This window comes from Mustela nigripes, chromosome 10 (assembly GCF_022355385.1).
Source record: "Mustela nigripes isolate SB6536 chromosome 10, MUSNIG.SB6536, whole genome shotgun sequence".
Lineage (NCBI taxonomy): Eukaryota > Metazoa > Chordata > Mammalia > Carnivora > Mustelidae > Mustela > Mustela nigripes.
This window is the reverse complement of record NC_081566.1, coordinates 58,616,820-58,637,691: the sequence shown is the minus strand read 5'-3', so window position 1 is coordinate 58,637,691 and position 20,872 is coordinate 58,616,820. Positions and strand designations below refer to the sequence as shown.

Here is a 20,872-nt window from a genome sequence, read left to right as displayed (position 1 = left end):
CGGCACACGAGCGAGGTGAGGAAGGTCACAGCTTCCGTAGTGTCCTGCAGGCCACCTGCGGGAATGTCCGGTGCTCACTAAGCCCTGGGGGGGGGGGGGGGGGGGCAGGGAAGGACTGCAAAACCCAGCTGCTCTCCCCAGAGACGCCCATGGCCCTGCAGCTCTCCGGGGGCTCGGGTGGGCGTGGCCTAGACCTGTCCCACAGCCTTGAGGATTCTAGGTGTCTGGCTGCGGAGGCAGAGGACACCCCAAACCAGTTCATTAGCGAGACCTAGAGCATCTGTTCTGCTGCTTCAGATTAAGAGATCTCCAGCACCTGTCTCTCCCTGGCCCCCACTGGTCCGTCTCCTCCTGGAGTCTCTTTGCTGTGCGCATGCTCGGACCTTTGGCTGAGAAGCTGCTGGAAAACCCGATCTTCCAGACACTGAGACAGACCACATGCTATTTACTGCCGAAGGGAAAGAAAGGGAACGAAAATATACTGAAGGCCGACTAAGTGCCAGGCATTGTTCTAGAAGTTAGAGATACAGCAGTGAGTAAGACTGAAGTGGTCCCTTGTTCCCTGCCTGGGGGGGCAGGGGGGGTTACATTCCAGGAGGGAAACAACACACACGGACACAAATATAATACCACAGATCTCAAGAAGTGTTGGGAAGGATTAACAGGGCTCTACATTTGTGACAACGCCAGGGACTTCCTTAGGGTGGGGGACTGTCTCTCTTAGGAGGCGATCAAAGCTGAGCCCTGAACACGGGCCTTGCAGATAGAATTTGAGATGGAGTTTAAAGCCATGCTCGCAACAACGTTGTGATGGCTGTGTCACTGTCATCCGCAACTTCCACACCAGGACACTGAGGCCCTGAGAGATGGAGTCACATGCCCAGTGGCAGGGCACAAACCGATGTGACAGGCAGCAAAGCCACGCTCTCTGTTCCGTTCCCCGCCTCCGGATACTTGGACCTTCCTTCCAATCATACAAAGCACCTGGCAGGCCTTGAAATCTGGGTCTGCAGATTCTTCCTGAGCCTTCTTTGGGATCGAGGGCCAGTCCTGGTAAAGTGTAAGTATTGAGCACCTACTGTGCGCTCTCTTTTCTCAAGGTTCTTGGAAGACGAGCCAGGGCAGGGCCCCCAGCCTGGGCGCAGCGTGTGAAAGGAGCAGAGAGTAGGGGAGATGGCCGAGGTCAGAGTTCTCACCCAGGGAGCTCTGCTGGGAGCTGGCCCTCTCCCAGGACAGTCTGGCCAAGCAGACAGGAGGGGGCAGGTTGAAGCCAGGCGCCGCCTTGTGAGCTCCGGCAGGAAGCTGCCTCTTCCAGAAGAGACCTAGGGGCTGCAGGAGGCTGCCTGGAAAAGCTGCCAGAACTCTCCACGACCCGCCACCGCAGGAGAAAGTGGAAACATGGGTCCAAGACTCTGAATCAGTCCATCAGTTGACATTTTCTGAGTGATGAGGTACCGTGAGGACATTGCAAGAACACAAGACCACGATCTCAACCCTGCAAGACTAATAAACCTCCTTACAGAGAAGTACTCAAGCTTATGAAACAGAGAGCACCCGCACCGGGCTTCAGGCAGCACACTAAAAGCCACGTAGCCCAGACCGGTAAGGCTGTGAGGAAGGGCTTCCGGGAGGAGGCAGACCCTATGCGTGTCAGGTCTGAAAGGTAGGGAGACCGCCATGTTGGCAGAGAGATGGTAATGGACATTTACCATTTGCCGGAACACAGAGGAAGGCTAGTGGAGGACAGACAGTGAGGGCCCAGCATGGAACTGGGGAGGCCAGAATCCGTCAGGTCAGGGAGGAGTGACTCACGGAAGGTTCTTGAGCAAGACAGTCACAAGATAAAAGCAACACTTTCAAAATTATAGTAGTCATTCCTCACTTGCATGCAACATTTTGCAACATTCAGATCCGTCCACACACATCATCTCATTTGATGCTTACAAACATCTAGCGAGGGACAAAGTGGCCACTGCCTTTTGGAGCTGAGGAAATGGATGAAAGACGTTTAAATGACTTGCTTGTGGTCACACATGTCAAGGAAGGAGCCCAGGGGCGCCTGGGTGGCTCAATGGGTTAAGCCTCTGCCTTTGGCTCAGGTCATGATCTCAGCATCCTGGGATCGAGTCCCGCATCGGGCTCTCTGCTCAGCGAGGAGCCTGCTTCTGCCTTTCTTTCTGCCTGCCTCTCTGCCCACTTGTGATGTCTGTCTATCAAATAAATAAATAAAATCCTTTTAAAAAAAGATAAAGGAAGGAGCCCAAACTGGAGTCCCACTCCTTGACCCAAGCAGGGCAGGAAGCAGAGGACCATGGCAAGGGTATGGCTTTTGAAACAGACAGACTGAGTTCAATGCCAGTTCTGCCAGCTACCAGTAAGCTGTGTGGCCCCAGGACAGATTATTAACCTCTCTGAGCCTCAGTTTTCTCATTTTTAAAATAAGAATAATCACACCTTAGAGAGAGACAGGTGTGTTGTAAGGTACACGGAAATGATAGCCCCTGGCAAGGCACAGATGTCCTACAGATACAAGCTTCCCTCCTCTTTCTCTACTGCTCCCCACTCAGGTCCTGGAACAACTGGTGTTATTAACCCAACTGCCCTCCATCCCTGACTGATGCCAGTGAAACTCAAGGCAAGCGGTTCCACCGTCATGACCAAGCAGCACGGGTCCTGCTTTCCACAAAGCCACAGCCCCATCCCAAGACAAGCAAGGAATCCCCTCCGACAAGCCGTGTATGTGCATCTGAGAACGACCACTGTGGGCTATGGCCGGACCCCGGACTTGAGAAATCATCTAGCACACTGCCACTCTTCCTTGAACAAGCCAGGCTTGGATCTGTTTTCTTTTCTTTTCTTTTCTTTTCTTTTTTTTTTTAACAGACAGGATTTGAAGTAACAGCCCACACAAATGACTTCCTAGAAATCTCACCCTTGACTTACCATTTGGAATAAAAGCAATTTTTTATCCTGGCAAAGCACTTTATTCTTTTTGGAACATTTTCATATACATTATTTCACTTGATCCAAAGAATGCCGAAAGGCAGACAGCAGGCTTTACTGTTCCCTTTGAACGGATGAGAAATCCGTAGCTTAGCGGTGGGGGCTGGGGGGGGGGGCAGAGCTCCCAATTCCCTGCGTGCAGTGCCCTCCCCTCGCTCTGTGCTCAACTCAAGAGTCCACATCCACCATAGACAAGCTCTGCTCTGACGCCCGAATTCCTCCCCCCTCCCATTCAGCTTCTGAATCATCCGAGATGCTCACGTGAGGTTCTTACAACTGGAGGGCATGATGGAGCAGTTTTGAAAACAGAACAGCTGCCTTGGACACATCCTACAAGTGGGCTGCACTCTCCACCACACAATCAGAGGTCCCTAACCCACCACCCTGCCCAGGATCCCCTCCTTATAGCTCCAACCGCCCCCTCCAACCCTCTCTCAACCCAGGGCCCTCAGAAAAGCAGAAGAATCCTCTGGTGTCAGCTCACCTAAGGGATGAACTTCAGTTGGAGAATTTCTGTAAGTCAGTTCATTCCTGGAGCCCAACTTGGCAATCCTGAGGAGAAGCTAGGGCTGCCAACCCAGGCTGCTGATTGGCTCCTACGTACAGGAGACCCTCCCCCCAGTGGCAGACAGCAGCCAAGGATGAGAGCAAGAGACCAATTCTTCCCACCGACCATTGTGTGTTCTAGGCTCGTAGGATCTCTCAGTGATCGTACGGATCTCTCAGTGATCGTACGGATGAAGTCCTCTGCCTTCACTAGGCCTATGTTCTAGTGAGGGGAGACGGAAAAGCAAAACTGAGGCACCTCAATCCATAAATGAAGAGGCAGGCTAGGTGCTACATGTTATTTGAGAAAAGAGTATTGTAGCCTAATGCGGATGGAGTGCGCCGGGCAAAGACGGGGGCGTGCGGGTTTCTCTAATGCTATAATTGTAAATACGATTGTTTAAGCTTTGTTGAGAAGTGGACATTTACGCAAAGATCCAAAGGAAGAGGGGAGTTGGCATACGGCTCTCCGGAGAAAAGACTTTCCGTGCAGAGGGGACGCCAGAGCCAAGGCCCTCGGGAACAGGGAGGAGGCCATTGTCGCCAGAGTAAAGGACACAAGGGGAGAATAGTAGGAGTTGAAGTCACAGAGGGAACCGGGCCAGGTCCTACAGTCACCAAGGGCTTTATAGGAGATTGTTAAGGATTCTAACTTTTACTCTGAGTAAAATGGGGGCATCTGGAGATTTTTAAGTGAAGGACTGACGTGACCTAACTTTTAACAGCAGCATCACTCTGGCTGCTCTACTGGGGACAGAAGGTATGGGAGGGGCCAGTGGGGACGGCTGGGAGACCAGTTAGGAGGCTGCTACAGAAATCCCGGTGACGGATAGTAGAGTTTCAAACCAGAGCAACAATGGAGACGCTAAGAAGTGGTCAGCCCGAGCCATACTGGGAAGGTAGAGCCAACAGGACGCACGGAGAGGTTGGGCGGAGGGAAAGGGCAGGGAGGCGAGGAGGTAGGGCAACTCGCTGGGTCGGGGCCTGAGCAGCTGGAAGAATGGAAGTGCCACCACCTGAGACAGGCAGGGCTGCAGGGGAGCAGATGGGCGTGGGAGACGAGGGGTTCAGGTTTGGATGCGCACTGGGTGCCCAATGGAGATGTCAAGGTAGCGTGCCTTCAGGTCAGCTGGTGTATCCTCGCTGATGACCGCCTGGGCACAGAAGCACAGCTCAGCCCCCGGAGTCTATGGCCCACGAAGAGGGCTTACCCACGAGCCTCATGCTGTAATCCCTGGGTACCCAGATTTCCAGGCCTTGCCCCAAGGGCCACTTTCTATCCACAGGCAGATGTGAAGGCTCCGAGGCTCGTAGCATAGAAAGCAGGCTCAGAGAAGTATTTTCAGACCATAGCTAATGGTGTCTGGGAAATCAGCATGATGTCCTCTCTGTCTAAAACAGCTCTATCCACTCTATCCACTCTTTCTACAGTGACGGAAATGTTCCATATCTTCCCAGTCCAATATGATAGCCACTAGCCACGTGTGGTTTCTGAGCACTTGAAATGTGGCCAGAACAACTGAACAACTATGTTTTTTATTCTGTTTTATTTTAAGTAATTTAAATCCAAACAGACCACATGAGGCTAGTGGCTACCATATTGGATACCATAGTACTAGTGGTCCTAATCACACCATACCATCCAGCAAAACTGTGTTCGTTCTTCAAGGCCTCGTTCAGAGGTCTCTAACCTTCCTTCTATTCATGCAAAGATAGAGACCCTTTCCGGCCCTCCCATAGTGTTTCATACCTGTTTCTAGTAGCTCGGTATACAGGAATGATTTGGGGGCACGTCTACTCCCCAGTAGACTGTGAACTTCTTGCAGATGGGGATTGTGACTTTCTCATCTCTGTAGCACATGGACCTGGCAAAAAGAACAGTAAGTAATTGTTGAATGGATAGATGAATGAACAAGTAGAGGCTTCACACTTACGCCCAATCCTTGTTTCTTATTTCTAAGTGGAGAGGAGTGTAGGTGAGGTCAGAGATGGGAGACCCAAGGCCATTCATTCAATGTCCTCAGGAGCCCCCACCTTCCTCTCCCCTGGCAAAGCAAGGGACAGAAATGAGATGAGGACCAAGCTCAGAGCCCACTGTCCCCATCTTATTTCTAACTCGGAATTTCTAACTCCGAAGCCAAAAGAGGGGAAGATAATATTTTTAAACATAATCATGATAAAATCATTTTTAGTTCATAAGGGGGTGTATTTTACCCAGGCATTTACATCTACAAAAACTAAACGATTCTCTGCTTTCTCTTTTACTGTCAAAAGTCATATTTGTTGCTTGTTCTCTAAATAAGCGAGCTGGCCGTATCTGTGGCTAACCTCAGTGGTTCAAGCTGCAGCCCCAGGATGAGGAAACCCCATGCTGATCGCTCCCTGCAACTCTAGGTCTGGGTCACTGAGGGGCTTACAAAGTTTCCCTAGTGCTAACTGCAGGCCTGAGCTTCTCGGAGTGTATGGTTTTCCTTGAAAGTCTCATTGCTTTCTTCAAATAGTGTGTATTTCTACATAGAAGGCATTGAGCTGAGGGTCGTGGAGGGCACAACATGGTCCCTGTCCATAAGAAGCTAGTACTCTAGGTAAGAATGATAAGAAAAGTGATCGTGTTTAAGAAAAAACAGGGTTAAGGGCTTTGATAGAACTGTTAGTTTGGGAAATACTAATTTTTTCATAGATCAGACATTGACCGGTCTCCAGATAACCAAATTAAGCCTTGAAAGAGGTAAGAATGGGAAGGGGTGGGGGGAAGAGGGACTTGGAGAAGGAGCAATAAAATGGAGACAGACAGAGGGACAGGAAGAGGGGAAGGGAGAGGGAGGAGGGGGGAGGAGGGAGTTTGGGCCCGAGATGCCTCTGGCTGTGGTGATTTCTTCGGTTCCAAACAGCTGGCTGGGTGTATGGGGTTTTGGATGAGTCACCACTCGGGAGGGGTGCTGAGGGAAGAAAAGCGGAAGGCACAGGAGATGGGAACCCCCTTCAGTCCCCTCAGGGTGGAGCTCTGGCGTTCTGTCTCCTGGCCTCACCCAGGCCATCCGGCAGCCATCCGGCAGCAGAGCCTTCAGTGCTCAGAAGCCATTTTATGAGGTGGTTCTGCAAGGTTCCCTCCCACCGGAGAGGCCCAGGGCTTTACCCCAGGACCCAGCATCGTCAGTGTCCTTGTTCACAAGCCTGAATAGCCTCATGTCAAGGATCTCTTAAAAAGGAGTGGCATTCAGCTGTCAAAAGGGAGGTGTGAGCTTCAGTCTTCCTCCCAGAAGAGGAAGGAAGGGGGAGGGACAGGCAGGCTTGACCTTGAACGCTGACTCCCAGATGGGAGCTGGATTGCGAAGCCCCCCATGGCCCCTGCGATCACTCACTTCTCGCAGGCTCCGTGAGGGCCTGGGCCTTGTGGCCTGAGCAACGTCTGCCTCCCAGCAAATCCCTATATTGAAGTCCTAAGCCCAGCACCTCAGGATGTGACCGTGGAGAGGCAGCCTTTAAAGAGATGATGACGTTAAATTGAGAGTGGGGGGGAGGGGCATAGTCCAATCTGACCCGTACCCTGAGGAGGAGGGGAAAGGGGGACCCGCGGATGCATCTGTCCAGAGGGATGGCCCCGCAAAGACGGAGCCAGGGGACAGCCGCTGGCAAGCCCAGCAGAATCCTCAGGGGAACCAGCCCTGTCAGCACCTCGAGCTTGGACTCCGGGCTCCAGAACCAAGAGAAAATGGATTCCTGCTGTTTGAGCCACCCAGTCTGTGGTATTCCGCCATGGTGGCCCTGGCAAACGCATACAGTGGGGACAGGAGCTCATCATGGGGCCTGAGCGGTCCTGGGAGCTTCTCGGCTGTGGCGCATGGCCGGCCGCCATCGCGCTGTGGTCCCTCCACCAGCCCAGACCCCAGATGGCCACTGCGAGGACCTAGTGTTCAAGTTTTTCCCACGTGCCAGAACGATGCTGGGTTGCCTTCTTATCCATCGCCTCACATAGTGTTACTGTATAGCTGAGGCTTAAAGAAGTGAACTTCCCTAAGGTCACCCAACTAGGACCTGCGGCACCCAGGGCAGAAGTCCAGGCCTTCTGATTCTGGGGGCACCGTCCCCTCGGCCACACCTGCGAGGGGCTCCCTGGAGCTTTTAGAGAGTGAGTGCCTGCCACTCTCTCTTTCCAAAGTCCCAAAACATGGTCACACCTAACCCCTCCGTGGGGTTTCTGTGTCAGTCCTGTGATACAGAGAAGATAAATATTTATTAAGTCCTAATTCTACTCTTACTGAAATTTCTTTAAAAAAAAAAAAGATGTTAGGCATGGCTGAATACTGTGTTCTTTTTATCGGTAGTTTACACAGCCAGACATCATGCAAAAGTAAAGTCTTCCCTCTAAAATGCCTGTGATGGTATGCTAAGCTTTTTCATAGCATATCATATTTAAAAGTGGGTACAGTTAAATGAGCTAATACTAAAAGCTTGCAGATACTAGTTAAATTAAACCATTTTGCCATTTGATGTGTTGCTTATAGTGCTTTCAAATACAATATTAACATTGTGACTATAACACATTCTTAGGAAATTAATGATTTTTACGTTGTGTTTTATGTATTAAAAATGATTCTACAGCTATAAATAAATAAATAAATAAATAAATAAATAAAAATAAAAAAGATGTTATTGGGGGCACCTGGGTGGCTCAGTGGGTTAAAGCCTCTGCCTTCGGCTCAGGTCATGATCCCAGGCTCCTGGGATCAAGCCTCACATTGGGCTCTCTGCTCCGCAGGGAGCCTGCTTCCTCCTCTCTGCCTGCCTCTCTGCCTACTTGTGATCTCTGTCTGTCAAATAAATTAAAAAAAAAAAACTTAAAAAAAAAAAGATTTTATTTATTTCCGAGAGAGGGGAAGAGAGAGAGCATGAGAGGGGAGGGGGTCAGAGGGAGAAGCAGACTCCCCGCTGAGCAGGGAACCCGATTGCATGACTCCATCCTAGGACTTTGGGATCATGACCTGAAGGCAGTCGCTTAACCAGCTGAGCCACCCAGGTCCCACTTTACTGAACTTTCCAGACCAAACCCTTCTCTGACCACCCTACAGGATTTAGTAGCTAGTTAAGAACCATCTACTACCACAAAGATATCAGCAAGGAGTCATTCAAGTGGACCCTTGTGTGGTCTAGGGGTTAGGGGAGCTGCCGACCCCCCACACACAGTTTAAAAATCCACATAGAAGTTTTGATCCCCCAGAAACTTAACCACTAACAGCCTACTATTGACTGGAAGCCTTACCAATCACAGTCTTGTGCTGTTTTTATCAAAACAAATCCACAAATGTCGTGGACACACGCAGTCCAAAGCCATGCTGTTCAACAGTCACCCGCATTGCTTTCTGGACACTCGGCTACTTTGTTCTCCTCGGCCAAGCCCAACACAGCCTGGAGCCGCTTGTCAATATCTATTTTTAATGGGATTTATTTATAATTAGATGTATTTATAACCTCTTCTTCACGGGCACTTGTTTTCCTTCTGGAATCACAGAGGCATTTTAATAGATTGGCTTTGACAGCAAAGAAGGGACTAGAAGCTGGTCCCACCTGCTCCTAAGCCAGGTGCTTGCTGCTCTCGGTGAAGAAAGGGACCTCACCACCAAGCACCCGTACTGACTTCTACAAGGGACAGATCACTCCTGGGAGGGACAGAGTGCATTGGCTGAAAGGTTTAGTCAGTGCTGAAAGAACCCTCGGACGGACATCCTCAGGATGGAATCCAGCTTGATGAATCCTCTCTGTGTCTGTTACCAGCTGAGCACAGATTTGCTGTTCGGATATAGCGTTCTTAGCAAAAGCACACAATCGCCAAAACTGGAAATCTTAGCAATGGTGCGATGGATTCCCTTCCCTTAGAGGCGAGGGATGGGGTGCCTGACAGGGAAAGCAACTCGTCCCAGGTCAAGCAGGCTCTTCCCGAGTCTGGGGCCAGCGGTCCCGATGTCCTATGTAGCCGTCAAGCCCCCAAGAATATCTTGTCCAGGTTGGACATGTCCACCGCACTGTGAAAGCCACGTGCACATCTGGAACGGATCCACAGAAAAATAACCCATGTTGACAAGGGATGGATAATCAATGTTTAAATTAAGTAGCAAAGAGTCCAGCTGGACGTAAGGAAGCACTTTTTAGCTGCCAGGGCGATAAAATACCAAAATGAGCCAATCGAAGGAAAGCATGCTGAGGAATGTTGCCATGGATAAGAGATAGGCATCTGTCTTTGATCTCTGAAGGGTTACCTGCCCCCAAACGGGGAGCTGTAGCAAAGATTCTCTCCATCCCCACCAGTTCTATTAGAATCCACTTGGGGTTCCAAGCACCTTCTGGAAGACTCTGGCCAAGCAAACTGCTGTTGCCAAGATCTGCATCACTGACTCTATAATTTGTTGAAATTACCTAAGACCACTTCTTTGCCCTCTTGTTTTTTTAATTTCAGAAAGCCTCTATATCAAATGCCTTTGTGAGGGGCCACAGCAGAATCTGGAATGTCTGAATCTCTGGCTTTGGGATTTTTTTTTTTTTTTTTTTTTTTTTTTTGGCCAGAAGTGACATGCTGAGGGATTAGAGTCTTGGCAGTAACTACAGGTCCAGGCAAGCAAAAGGTCAAGTGCAGGGCGAAGCTGGTTGACAGACACCATAGATCTCTTGACAGGCAGGGTCCTGGAGATCAAAGCGGCATTATCAAGTACAGGTGAACTCTGACCTTAGCGCAGAAAGGCTATTTGCTTTCTACCCTTTTTGCATACTCTAAATATAGGTCGCCTGAAGTTCAGGATGCACATCAGAAGCAAATGAGGTCAGGGGCTTGACAACAGCAGGGTGGGGAGATGCCAGGATGACCTTGCAAGGGGCGGCTGCTGCTCCTCTCCCCTTGCCTGTGGGACCACATTAACACCCCAAAGGCACCCTGAGTACATCTAGAAGGAAAGTTAGTGGCCTTCAAGCAGCATCCACCGGCAACAATGAGATCCCCTGGTGTCTCGGGAATGGAGACAACGCCACACCCCCGGGTTATAAAGGGATCCATCCTTCTTCCTTTCCCTTCGAATGTCACCCCTGTGATGTCCCTAAATAAATCTCGTCAGTCCACTCCCATGCTCCTCCTGGAACCCAGTCCAGTCTTGGGTTCTCACTGAGGTTGGACGACGGTGAGAGCGCCCTACTGGTGCACCTGCCTCCCTTGGCCAACACGAGCATTGGCCAACCAGCCTGCTCTGGTCCGAACGAATCTCCGTAGCTTCCAACGTAAGAGGAAAAGCCTCCTTCGTCTCTTAAATTTCTCCAGTGGCATTTCCCACCCCCACCCCACCACCAGCGCCCAAGTCCCATCCCTATGGCTAGGAAAAAATGAAAACGGCCATTTCCAAAACAACAGCGGAATGCTATGCGGCTAGTTAGCGTCAACGCCAACTTATCTGGCGCCGCTATTCCGCACCAAGTTGCTTTTCTTTGCTGTGGTTTTACCGTGAATTAAAAGCACAGTGCAAAATATAAGTTTACAAGGCACCTTTAAGGAATGGATTTTATTTTAAGGCAAGCTGTGATCTCACCCGGACTGCGCCCATGTGTTTCCTCCGCGATCCTCTGACAGGTGTGAACACCCCGCTTTGGGGCCAGCCGAACCCAACGCAGGCTCCTTTGAAGCTCCAGCCCCTGTTGCCAGAAGCCGCGTGCAGTATCCTAGAAGGGCGCCTCGCACGTGGTAGCCATTCAGTTCAGTGTTTCTCAGTTTTAACAGAACGAGCAAACGTATAAATGAATGAATGACGTGCCGGCATTGTGTGTGTTGCCGCCAGAAGCTCCAGCTGGGGTGAGCCTCGGAGGCAGAGCCCCACAAGACGAGGCAGTGGTTATAAACTACTGGAACAGTCAGAATCAGGGGTTACCCACCCCTTCCCTTTCATCTACCCCGTTTCAAAATGTAGACTCTGTCACTTACACCTCCTCACCCCCTTGGATCCGTTGTGAATGACTTAATACTCTAGGCTGCGTGCGAAGGGAACTCAGCTGGAGTTCGCTTAGACAGAAAGGGTCCCTGTGCATCGCTGTGTCCTTCTCAAGAAGTTCACAGTTTCTGCCAGGCGCCCTCCCCACACAGCTTGTCTGACCGAACCCCAGCCCAGGGATGCTCCCGGCTCCCCGTGATACTGGCCAGTCCTGTAAGCTGCATCTTTCCTGGTCAGTTTCGCTAAATGCTGCCTGTATCATAGGAGCAGCCTCTTTACATCCTACGCAGCCATCTGGTGTGGGCATGCCGTCAAGTTCCTGCTGGGACCTGGACCCAAATACCCACCCGGGTCTCCTTTCTGACCCAAAGTCAACAAGCAAAAAGTCCCCGGGAGGTGTTTCTAACCACGGTTTCCTTGCAGGTAGTACTTGTCCAGTAAATATATATTAGGTTAAATCATAAAATCGTATCAACAATATAACTAATCTCCATCTTTTCCAATGACAAGGGCCTAGATAATTTCCCCTAAGCTCAAAAGCTGGGATGAGACAATGCAAGATTTTAATAAATGAGAATCTCATTGTAAATTGGTAAGCTATCCATTTCTTGCTAGAACCATCGTCCTCCACCTTGGCTGCGTAACAAAAAAGTATCATGCCCAGAGTATTTTTATAGTAATCCCTGGGCCCAACCCCCCAATTCTGATTTAATTAGTCTGGAGTGGCTCCCAGACACCAGCAATTTTTTTAAAGCTTCCCAAGTGGTTCTAAAGGGCATCTAGGGTTGCAAATCACCTTTCTTGGCAGCACCCACCTTCTCCTTCCCAGGCCTGATAAATCTCTGCTCTGGCCATCATGAGGCTGCAAAGGGGAAGGGGAAAAACTGTACGGTCAACTGGAGGAGAAAATACCGAGGGAGTATTTAAAAAATATTTTCCCTCTTAAACATAAATTTGTTGAATAAATAAAATGAATGGAATTGCTCTAGCACTAAGGTCTCAGTGAAAAACGCAGGGCTCAGAGCCCTGTTTTAGGGACAACCCAGGCTGCCCGTGAGAGTCAGTGAGGAGACGCGGAAGTGCTCTAGCCGCCCCCCCGCCCCAGACCAGCTGCATCAGAACCTCTGAGGTGGACCCAGGTGACGGTATTTTTTTTTTAATCCCCCAGGTGCGTCTAATGTGGCCTGAGTTAAAGACCATTAGTCTAAATAAGGCAATTTCTTTAAAAGCCTTAAAAACTACATCATAGATTTGTCCATTCGTTTTTTTTTAAAGATTTTATTTATGTATTTAGAGAGAGGGAGAGAGCACACAGGCAGGGGGCGGGGCAGAGGGAGAATCTCCAGCCGATCCCACGCTGAGCGCAGAACCCAACACGGGGCTCAGTCTCTTGACCCTGAGATCATGACCCGAGCCGAAAGCAGGAGTCAGACGCTCAACTGACTGAGCCACCCAGGCGCCCCGATTTGCCCAATCTTTTAACCCAAAAAGAAATTCAGGTTTTTTTCAGAGACCAGAACACCTTGACATCTTGTTTAAATACTCCCTGGGTGGCTTGGCCGTGAAGCGTCCGCCTTCGGCTCAGGTCCTGAAGGGACGGAGCTCCACATCCGGCTCCGCTGGGCAGGAAGCCTGCGTCTCCCTCTCCCTCTGCTGCTCCCCTATTCGTGTTCCTCCCTCGCTGTGTTTCTCTGTCAGATAAACAAAAAAATATTTTTAAAAAAATGTTTAAAAAAATAAATACGCTTAGGTGGTATTGCTGGTAAGTCCAGCTAAGAATATTAGTTGCCAGGTGGCTGCACAGACACCGGTGAGCTTCCACAGCTGGCTGTCATTCGATGGTAACCAGACGTCCGTAGGGCAATGCTGGCCCGGGTGTCTGGATGTGTCCTTTGCCAAAGAGCCACAGCTCTCCCAGACACATGCTCCCCAGATGCAGGGAGATCTGCGACTCTGGTAGATCTACGTACCACCAGCTAGAGGTTCACAGAGAGTGTTTGCCATCAACGAGGTAATCAAAGGAGCGTGCGAGGTTTCGGGAGGAGAAACAGAGGCCGGCACGGGAAAGAGGCGAAGGGGCCCACGCTCAGTGCGCCGGCCCCGGACACAACGAACTCACACCCGCCCGAGCCTCACGTGGAAAAGCCTCAGTGTTGTGGTGACTCATCACCGCTGGCCTTCAAGGAAATCCTTTTCCTAAAGGTACTTGGTAAACCTACATTCTGAAGTATGCTCTTCATTTATGACAAAACTACAAAAAAAGGGGGGGGGGAGAGAGAAGCTATTTAATGTGGCAGAAGAGGGGTTAAATGAGTCTGGTCTGGACACTTAATTTCTTCATATGTCAGATTCGACTGGTGTGGGGCTTCTCAACCCTGGCCGCCCAGCGGAATACCTGGTGAGGGCGTTAAAACATGCGGATGGGGAGGGCGGGGCAGACATTCTGATATGATTTTCCTGGAATGCGGTCCAGGCATCAAGATTTCTAGAATATCCCCCAAGGGAGTCCATGATGGGACCATCGAGAAGCAGGGCAGTGGCTGTTCCTGGCCCTCCCTCTTCAGCCCGAGTCTTCTCACCCCACCCCTTCCGGAAGCTAGGCGCCTAGCTTCCAGAAGTCTGTGAGCAATTAGAAGATGGCTGTAATCAGTGATTGATACATCCCAGAAGCTCACTCAAAGCTACCTACTTTTCCTCATAAGAAGACTACCATTTCTTTTCTTTTCTTTCTTTTTTTATTTTTAAGAAATGCATCCTTCAACCAAGCCCCAAAATGACATCATCTTTGAAGTAGGTTCCTCCACAGGCTGTGTCTCTACCTTCTCTCCCTGGTCTGAGCAGATGTCCAGGCGCCGTTCCCATAGCCCGACCTCAGCGCACATAAAGAAAGAAAGAACTGCCGGGGTGAATAAAGGGTGTTTTCCGTGTGTCACAGAGAATGTTCTAGAGCCCGCTTCCACCCTTCCCAGTGTCCTTTAGGCATCTGGGCTGCGGGCCCATGTACGTTTTCACAGTTGGCCTTCAAGGACGGATTCCCAATTCAGTTTGGATCTCTTGCCAGGAGGCCCCACCCAAGACCCATTTTCCCATGTGCTAGCTGAACCACCAGCGTGGAAAAATATGAAATTCCAGAGCTGGAGCTTCTCCAGCCAATGTCATGGCAAGAGAAGGGAGTCCGTGTCAGCCTCCCAGGGTCCGGGTGCTCCCACAGCCAGGGCGCCATCCTGGAAGCCACGGTGGGTGGCTCCAGCCCTTCATTACACACTATCGACTCCCTGATTCCAGCTGTGGAAAACAAACCAAAAAAAAAAAAAGAAGAAGAAGAAGAAGAAGAAAAAAGGAAGAAATCCAAGGAAGCACTCATTCAAGGCGAGATTCAAAAAACAGAGGTGGTTAAGTAGAAGTTCTAAACCAAACCAAACTTCTGGACACCCCGGTAAACTACAAAACTAAAACCACAATCCATGTAGTTATGTCCAGGCACTGGTCGATAAATCTCCAGGTTTGTAGACTGAATCGACCTACACCTCTCTACGGAGACCAAGTTCCTGTATATTAAAACATATATTAAAACTGATAAACGCTTGCTTTCCCACCTGAAAGCGGAAAAGACACTGGGAAACCACATCTGGCAAGAAGTTTGATCTTTGGCTTAAGAGAGAAGATGGGTTTCAGCGGGGTGAATTTTATAGGTTGGAGAATTATTTTTCAAGTTGCTCGAGCCTTATAAAATTTCCAGTTTCCATCAGGATTGTCTCAGTGTGGGAAAGAATGAGGAGGGCCACCCAGGTCTTTATTTGGGAGTTGCCTGGAGTTTCTACTTGCCCACAGAACTCCCCATTTTCAAGATAAAAATCCTTCTTAATGAGAACATTGTCTTGGGTTTTTGTCATTACTCATCATGAAACTTGTCCGGATCCTTCACTCCAGAAGTAGAGACAAGATGGAGGCAGAATGCCTGGGGAAAGGTCAGGGACAGATTTAAACATGTCTAAAGTCAGCCCGTGTCCCTGCTATCAAGCTACGAGGCCAGCTGTCACCCACGATGTCCTTACCCTGGCCGCACCCATCCTCTGTCCAGGGAAGATGTCCGGAGGAAGCTCTAGCCCTGCGGAACGGTGAGCAAGCATTACTTCCTGCGTAGGCCTCCCAGGTACCCCAGGATCCTGAATGACCCCCGGAGCTCTTGAGGCCAGGAATGGGCACAGGGGCTCATTTGGGGAACACAGGCTGGTGAGGTCACAGTCCAGACTGGAATGTTGGTGCCCGCAGACACCCTGCCCTTGGCACCGTCTGACAGTAGAGCTCACTGGTGAAGACGGTGGGGTTGATGCCAGACTAACCTTGGTCTGCTTCCCAAGGCCTCTGTTCTCTCAAGGGAGACCTTGAGCAACTCTCTGACCCTCGGTTTCTTCCTCTGTAGAATGAAGAAAAGCCACTTACTTGATAAAGCGATGGTGAGGATTAAGGCAGCGCAGACATTGAAACACAAATGGCTGTCAAGGAATTAGAGGTATTTTGACCATCCTTTATAGGTGCCTAGAATAACGCAGCTGTAATCGAACCTGTCCCCCTAACAGAGATGTCCCCAGAGCCTTAGTTTGTGGATTGACTTAATTTTTTTTCCACTGAGCGATTTCTGCACTTTGAATTATACGCCAAAGTGGGTGCGAGGCACAAAGCCGGGGCGTCAGCTCAAGCCAACATGGAAATTGCCTGAAAAACAAGTGAGAGACACAGCCTCAAATGGCACAGAAGCCTGACTCCTACTACTAGCAAGGCAAGGTCAGCGTGGCTCTAGGAAACATCCTCACTAAGGATATTCTAAAAGAAAGCCAGCCTTATAACTTTCAGACACCAACTAAAAGTGACATCGGGTTAAGGAAATGTCATGCAATCATTTTTTCAGAGGTCGAGTTAGGAGTCACATTGAACTTGCGATTAGCACATCAACTCTGAAGACATGAGGGCTGGGGCACCTGGGTGGCTCCGTGGGTTGTTTGCCTTCAGTCCAGATCATGATCCCAGGGTTCTGGTTTCGGGCTCCAGGTCAGGATCCCTGCTCAGCGGGGAGTCTGCTTCTCCCCCACGGCCCCCCTTCCTTTGCCTCACCTCCCCCAACCTGTTCTTGTGCTCTCTTGCTCTCTCTCAAATAAATAAAACCTTAAAAAAAAAAATGAGGGCTTACATGTTAGCATGGCTTGAGAAAGGCATACAGTATTTTAAAGCTTTTAAAAAACACTCTGTTGATGATATGTTTGCACCTCTGAAGTTCTTTCTACCTAAACAGAATAAAGATGAACTCCAGCGACCAACGCGATGACCTTCACGGGAAGTGGGGGGAGTGCCCCAGCCTTCCTTCAAGGACTGAGATGGGGCCCGGAACGCATTTAGCCCAGCACCTTGGGTCATGGTCAGTGTTCCCAGTCAAGGAACCAAAGAGCAAGCCACGGATTTGCCACGGACACTGTGGGCCTCCAGAACCAACAGACCTGGGCTGGGAAATGATGTGAATTGATTCCTTCCCCGTGAAGGTAAGTCTCGTGCCAACAGGGGAAGAGAGAGACTGCAACTTAGAAAGCCGGCAGGAGACAGCCCAGGAGTCAAGCAGGGAAAGGCTGCTCAGTATTTGGTGGGGAGCAGAGCCCCCACCCACTTCACTGCAAACATCCTTCCGTGCAATGGCTATGCTCAGAGCTGGTCAGGTGCCACCAGGACCCTGCGGGCCCCACGGTCCCTCTGGAGAGAAGCCCTGGGTGGGGGTGAGGAAGGGACTTCTGTTAACTCTTCAGCGCAGACTCGGCTGGAGAGAGCTGTCGGGTTTTTTTTTTTTTTTCTTTTTAAAGATGTTATTTATTTATTTGATAGAGAAAGAGAGATAACGAGAGAAGAAGCACAAGGAGGGGGAGGGGAGAGGGAGAAGTAAACTCCCCGCTGAGCAGGGAACCCAACGGGGGGCTTGATCCCAGGACCCTGGGATCAGGACCTGGCTTAAAGGGAGATGCTTAACCGACTGAGGCATGCAGGAGCCCTGAGAACTGTGGTGTTTAAAGACAGAGCCAGAAATCAGAAGCTGTTCTTCTCCCCAGTAAGAAACAGGCCTTCATATGTCCCAGAAATTCCCAGGACATGGGCATTCTGATGGATAAGAACAGGAGATGGCCCGTGAGAGTTCCCAGGTTATGTACCCACTGTGCTATGAAAGCCCATCACCTTGACTTACGCCTTTTGGGTTTTTGTTTTTGTTTTGTTTTGTTTTGCCTCTGAAATATACCTGGTGGATTATGTGTAGAAGCTGAGTTTCAGAAGAAGGGCTCGAGATACTCAGGGTAAAGGACAGGATGACCAACGGTCCTGGTTTGCTCAGGACTCTCTGAGTTTTAGCATGAAAAGTCCCTCCTCTTGGAAAGCCCCTCAGCCCCATGCAAATCAGGACAGCTGGTTGTCCTAAAGAACTATTATAAAATACTGCAAAAAGACTGAGATTCGGGATGGATCAAGTTCATGGCAGACAGAGATAACACATAGTGAAAATGACGTGACAATTTTTCCTCAATATAAGTTTAGGGTGCCAGACACAAGGACTCAGATAATGCCCATTTCCTCTAATAAAGACCACCATGTTGACCATGAAAGCCAGGAAGCAGGAAACTTGGAAAAATAGTAACAGCGAGAATGCACATATCGGGCACTCACCATATGCTGGGCACAGTTCGAAAGCTTGGCATAAATTAAATCACTTAACATAAATTAAATCCTCAACAGCTGTATGATAATCTTCTGCATTTTACAGATTAAAAAAATGGAGACACAGACATCACATACACAAGAAATGTACATGATAGAACTGGAGTTTGAAACCAGGCAGCCTGGGGCCAAAAGTCCATGCGTTCCAGCCCTTCCCGTATGTATGTGTAACAACTCGTGTTTCCTGAGCGGCAGCTACGGGCCCGTCATGGTGCCGAGTAAGGATGCTCTCCGTAGAGCAGCTCCTATAACCCTCGCAACAGTCTGTCCGGGTTAGGGACTTTATTCACTCTTTCAACTACTATTTTTCTGAGCTGATGCTTGTTCAGGAACTGCAATATTAGTTCACAGGGGAAGGAGGACGAGGGTTTGGGCCAAAGGAAGGGCAGCGAACATGGAAGATTGAAGTCAGAGGCCGGACTTGAGACAAATGTCTGAAGTGAAAACGTCCGAACTCAGGATTGCTTGAACATGGGGGATGCGGGAGCAAAGTCCAGGATGACTCCGAGATTGTTTACTCGAGGGACCGGGAGGGTGGTCACGCATCCGCCAAAAACAAGACCAGAACAAGTTCTGCTTCAGGGGGAAGATAATGAGTTCGGACTGGGACAGGTTAAGTTTCGGCTACTATGGGGCATTGCATGTAGATGTGGCTAGAAAGTTCCGGAAACCTGTCTGGAGCTTGGTCTCGATGGCTGGGAGTCAGTATCCTAGACTTAGTGATAAAGTCCCAGGTGTAAATAAGATTACCCAGAGAAGAGAAGATGACAAATGATAGAGACCTCAGAAATGTCAACATTTCAGGGGTGAGCAGAGGACAGCCTGCCAAGGAGGTCGTGAAAATTCGAGAGAGGTGGGGAGAAAACTAGGAGACAGTGTTTGTCTGGAAACCAAGGGAGGGACAGGTGATGGCAGAAGGACCAGTGCTACAGCAGACAAACAGGAGGACGGTTAGAACAGCTCATCGGGACCAGGGTCTATCCTGGGACTGAAGACGTGGGCCAGAACGTGATCAGACAGCAGCAAGGGAAACTGGGTTCCAACTCAGCCCGATGCTGAACTTGGTCTCCTTAACGTCCCTCAGCCAGGAATGAACCCAACCTCAAAGCTTGGGGTTAAGGATAGGCCTGTCCCTGGGAAGCTGGGGACTCCTGCTGCTGAGTCTGAAACCTAAAGGAGCGGCCACTGTGGTCGACACATTTATTCTCAGCTGCTTTTGCAGGCCAGAAGATTAGCCCTAAAGAGCCACCAAAACAAAACCCAACTCAGAAGCAAACAGATTTTTTTTTTCTTTTCCAAAAACCCTTTCCTTCCCTAGCAGAAGAGGAACAGAGAAAGTAGTTCTACCGAACAAAATTCCCTGGGCCAGATTTATGGCTGCCTGACCCTTGACCCCTGACCCCTGACCCCAGGCAGAGAATGCTAGAGTCTTATTAACATCAGCAAAATGTGCATGAAGAGACAAGCTTTCCAAGGTCTCATTCCATTGCCAAACCCGAAGAGCTCCCCACTGACCTTGAAGCTTCGGAAGAGATTTCTCCCTTCAGGATGACAGAGAAAAGACAAAACCATCGCTGGCTCGTGAAGCAGCTGTTTTTAATACACCCTGGGGAGAAAAATCTGGAAGTTAAGAGCTGAGCTAAGGAAAGATGTGGATGCAACTCTGACCCACATTCAACTCCAGGTGACTCGGCTCAGGAAGAAAAAACATGTTATTTGAAGTCAGATGTTTGACCTTTTTTAGGGGAGTTGTCCATTATTTATGTCCACACCCTTTAACTGGTGTTGCCTGGACATTCTTTAGGCTCTGAAACCAGCCTCTGCCTCTAAGTCTGTGTGATCATCCAAGCTTCACGAGCTCTCCCCACTAGCCCACCACACTTCATTTTTCATGTAGCCAAAGGATCAAGCAGAACATTCCTGCGGGAAGAGACACTGCCCAGGCCTGCCCACACCGCCTCTCTCCCGGGCTGATAAACCCCCATCATAAATTCCGCCACAACTCGAGGCTTCGACCTGCTATCAGTATGCCTTTCCCTTGGCAACACACCAGCTCTGTCCCATGAGATCAATCCATTATTTTCAGAGTCCTTAGAGGCTTCCTGGGGGGGCCAGAAGAAGGAGTAAGAGGAGTCTCCCCGGCCCAGGGTAAACCATCTTCCATTGCTGTCTGCGATCCTCGGGCTAACGTCTCATTCTGGTTCCTTCCCGGGTCTCATCAGCGGTTCTGCTACAGAGCGACATGGTACCTTCCAGACTTCTACATCGCCATCCCCAACCCCCTTCCCAGCTGTTGTCAAAGCAACAGCATCATTCACGGGGAAGTTCGAGGAGGAGAATGGTGAGGGGGGAGGGATGGGCTGGGAGAAAGATGTACTTAGATAAGAAAAGCGCTCGGTCCCTGTAGACTACAGTACCAGAACACCGGGCTCTGCCTGCCCTCGGCTCCCGGACCTGAGACTGAACTCTAGAATTCATTGCCTTTGGCTTCAACAGGTTCTCGGGTCTGTGACAGGAGAAAGAGAGAGAGGTGCGGGACTCTCCAGGACACACGCTCGCACATTGTGGGGTACCTGCGCTCCTTCATCCAAAGACCTTGACCCAGCTTGGTCTGC

At 50.0% G+C, this 20,872-nt stretch overlaps 1 protein-coding gene and 1 non-coding gene across 8 annotated transcripts in view; one reads left to right on the top strand and one right to left on the bottom strand.

The window, feature by feature from the left end:
* Nucleotides 1-20,872, bottom strand: part of RXRG (retinoid X receptor gamma) — a 213,567-nt gene that overhangs the window by 66,571 nt on the left and 126,124 nt on the right. For all 7 annotated transcript variants that reach the window (XM_059413399.1, XM_059413397.1, XM_059413398.1 and 4 more), the window contains one exon: nucleotides 5,300-5,414. The gene's annotated coding sequence lies outside the window, so the exon portion shown is untranslated. The remainder of the gene's footprint in view (nucleotides 1-5,299; nucleotides 5,415-20,872) is intronic.
* LOC132026346 (small nucleolar RNA SNORA15) lies at nucleotides 7,841-7,980 on the top strand. Its single transcript, XR_009406865.1, has one exon. It is a non-coding gene; the product is annotated as a small nucleolar RNA SNORA15 (small nucleolar RNA).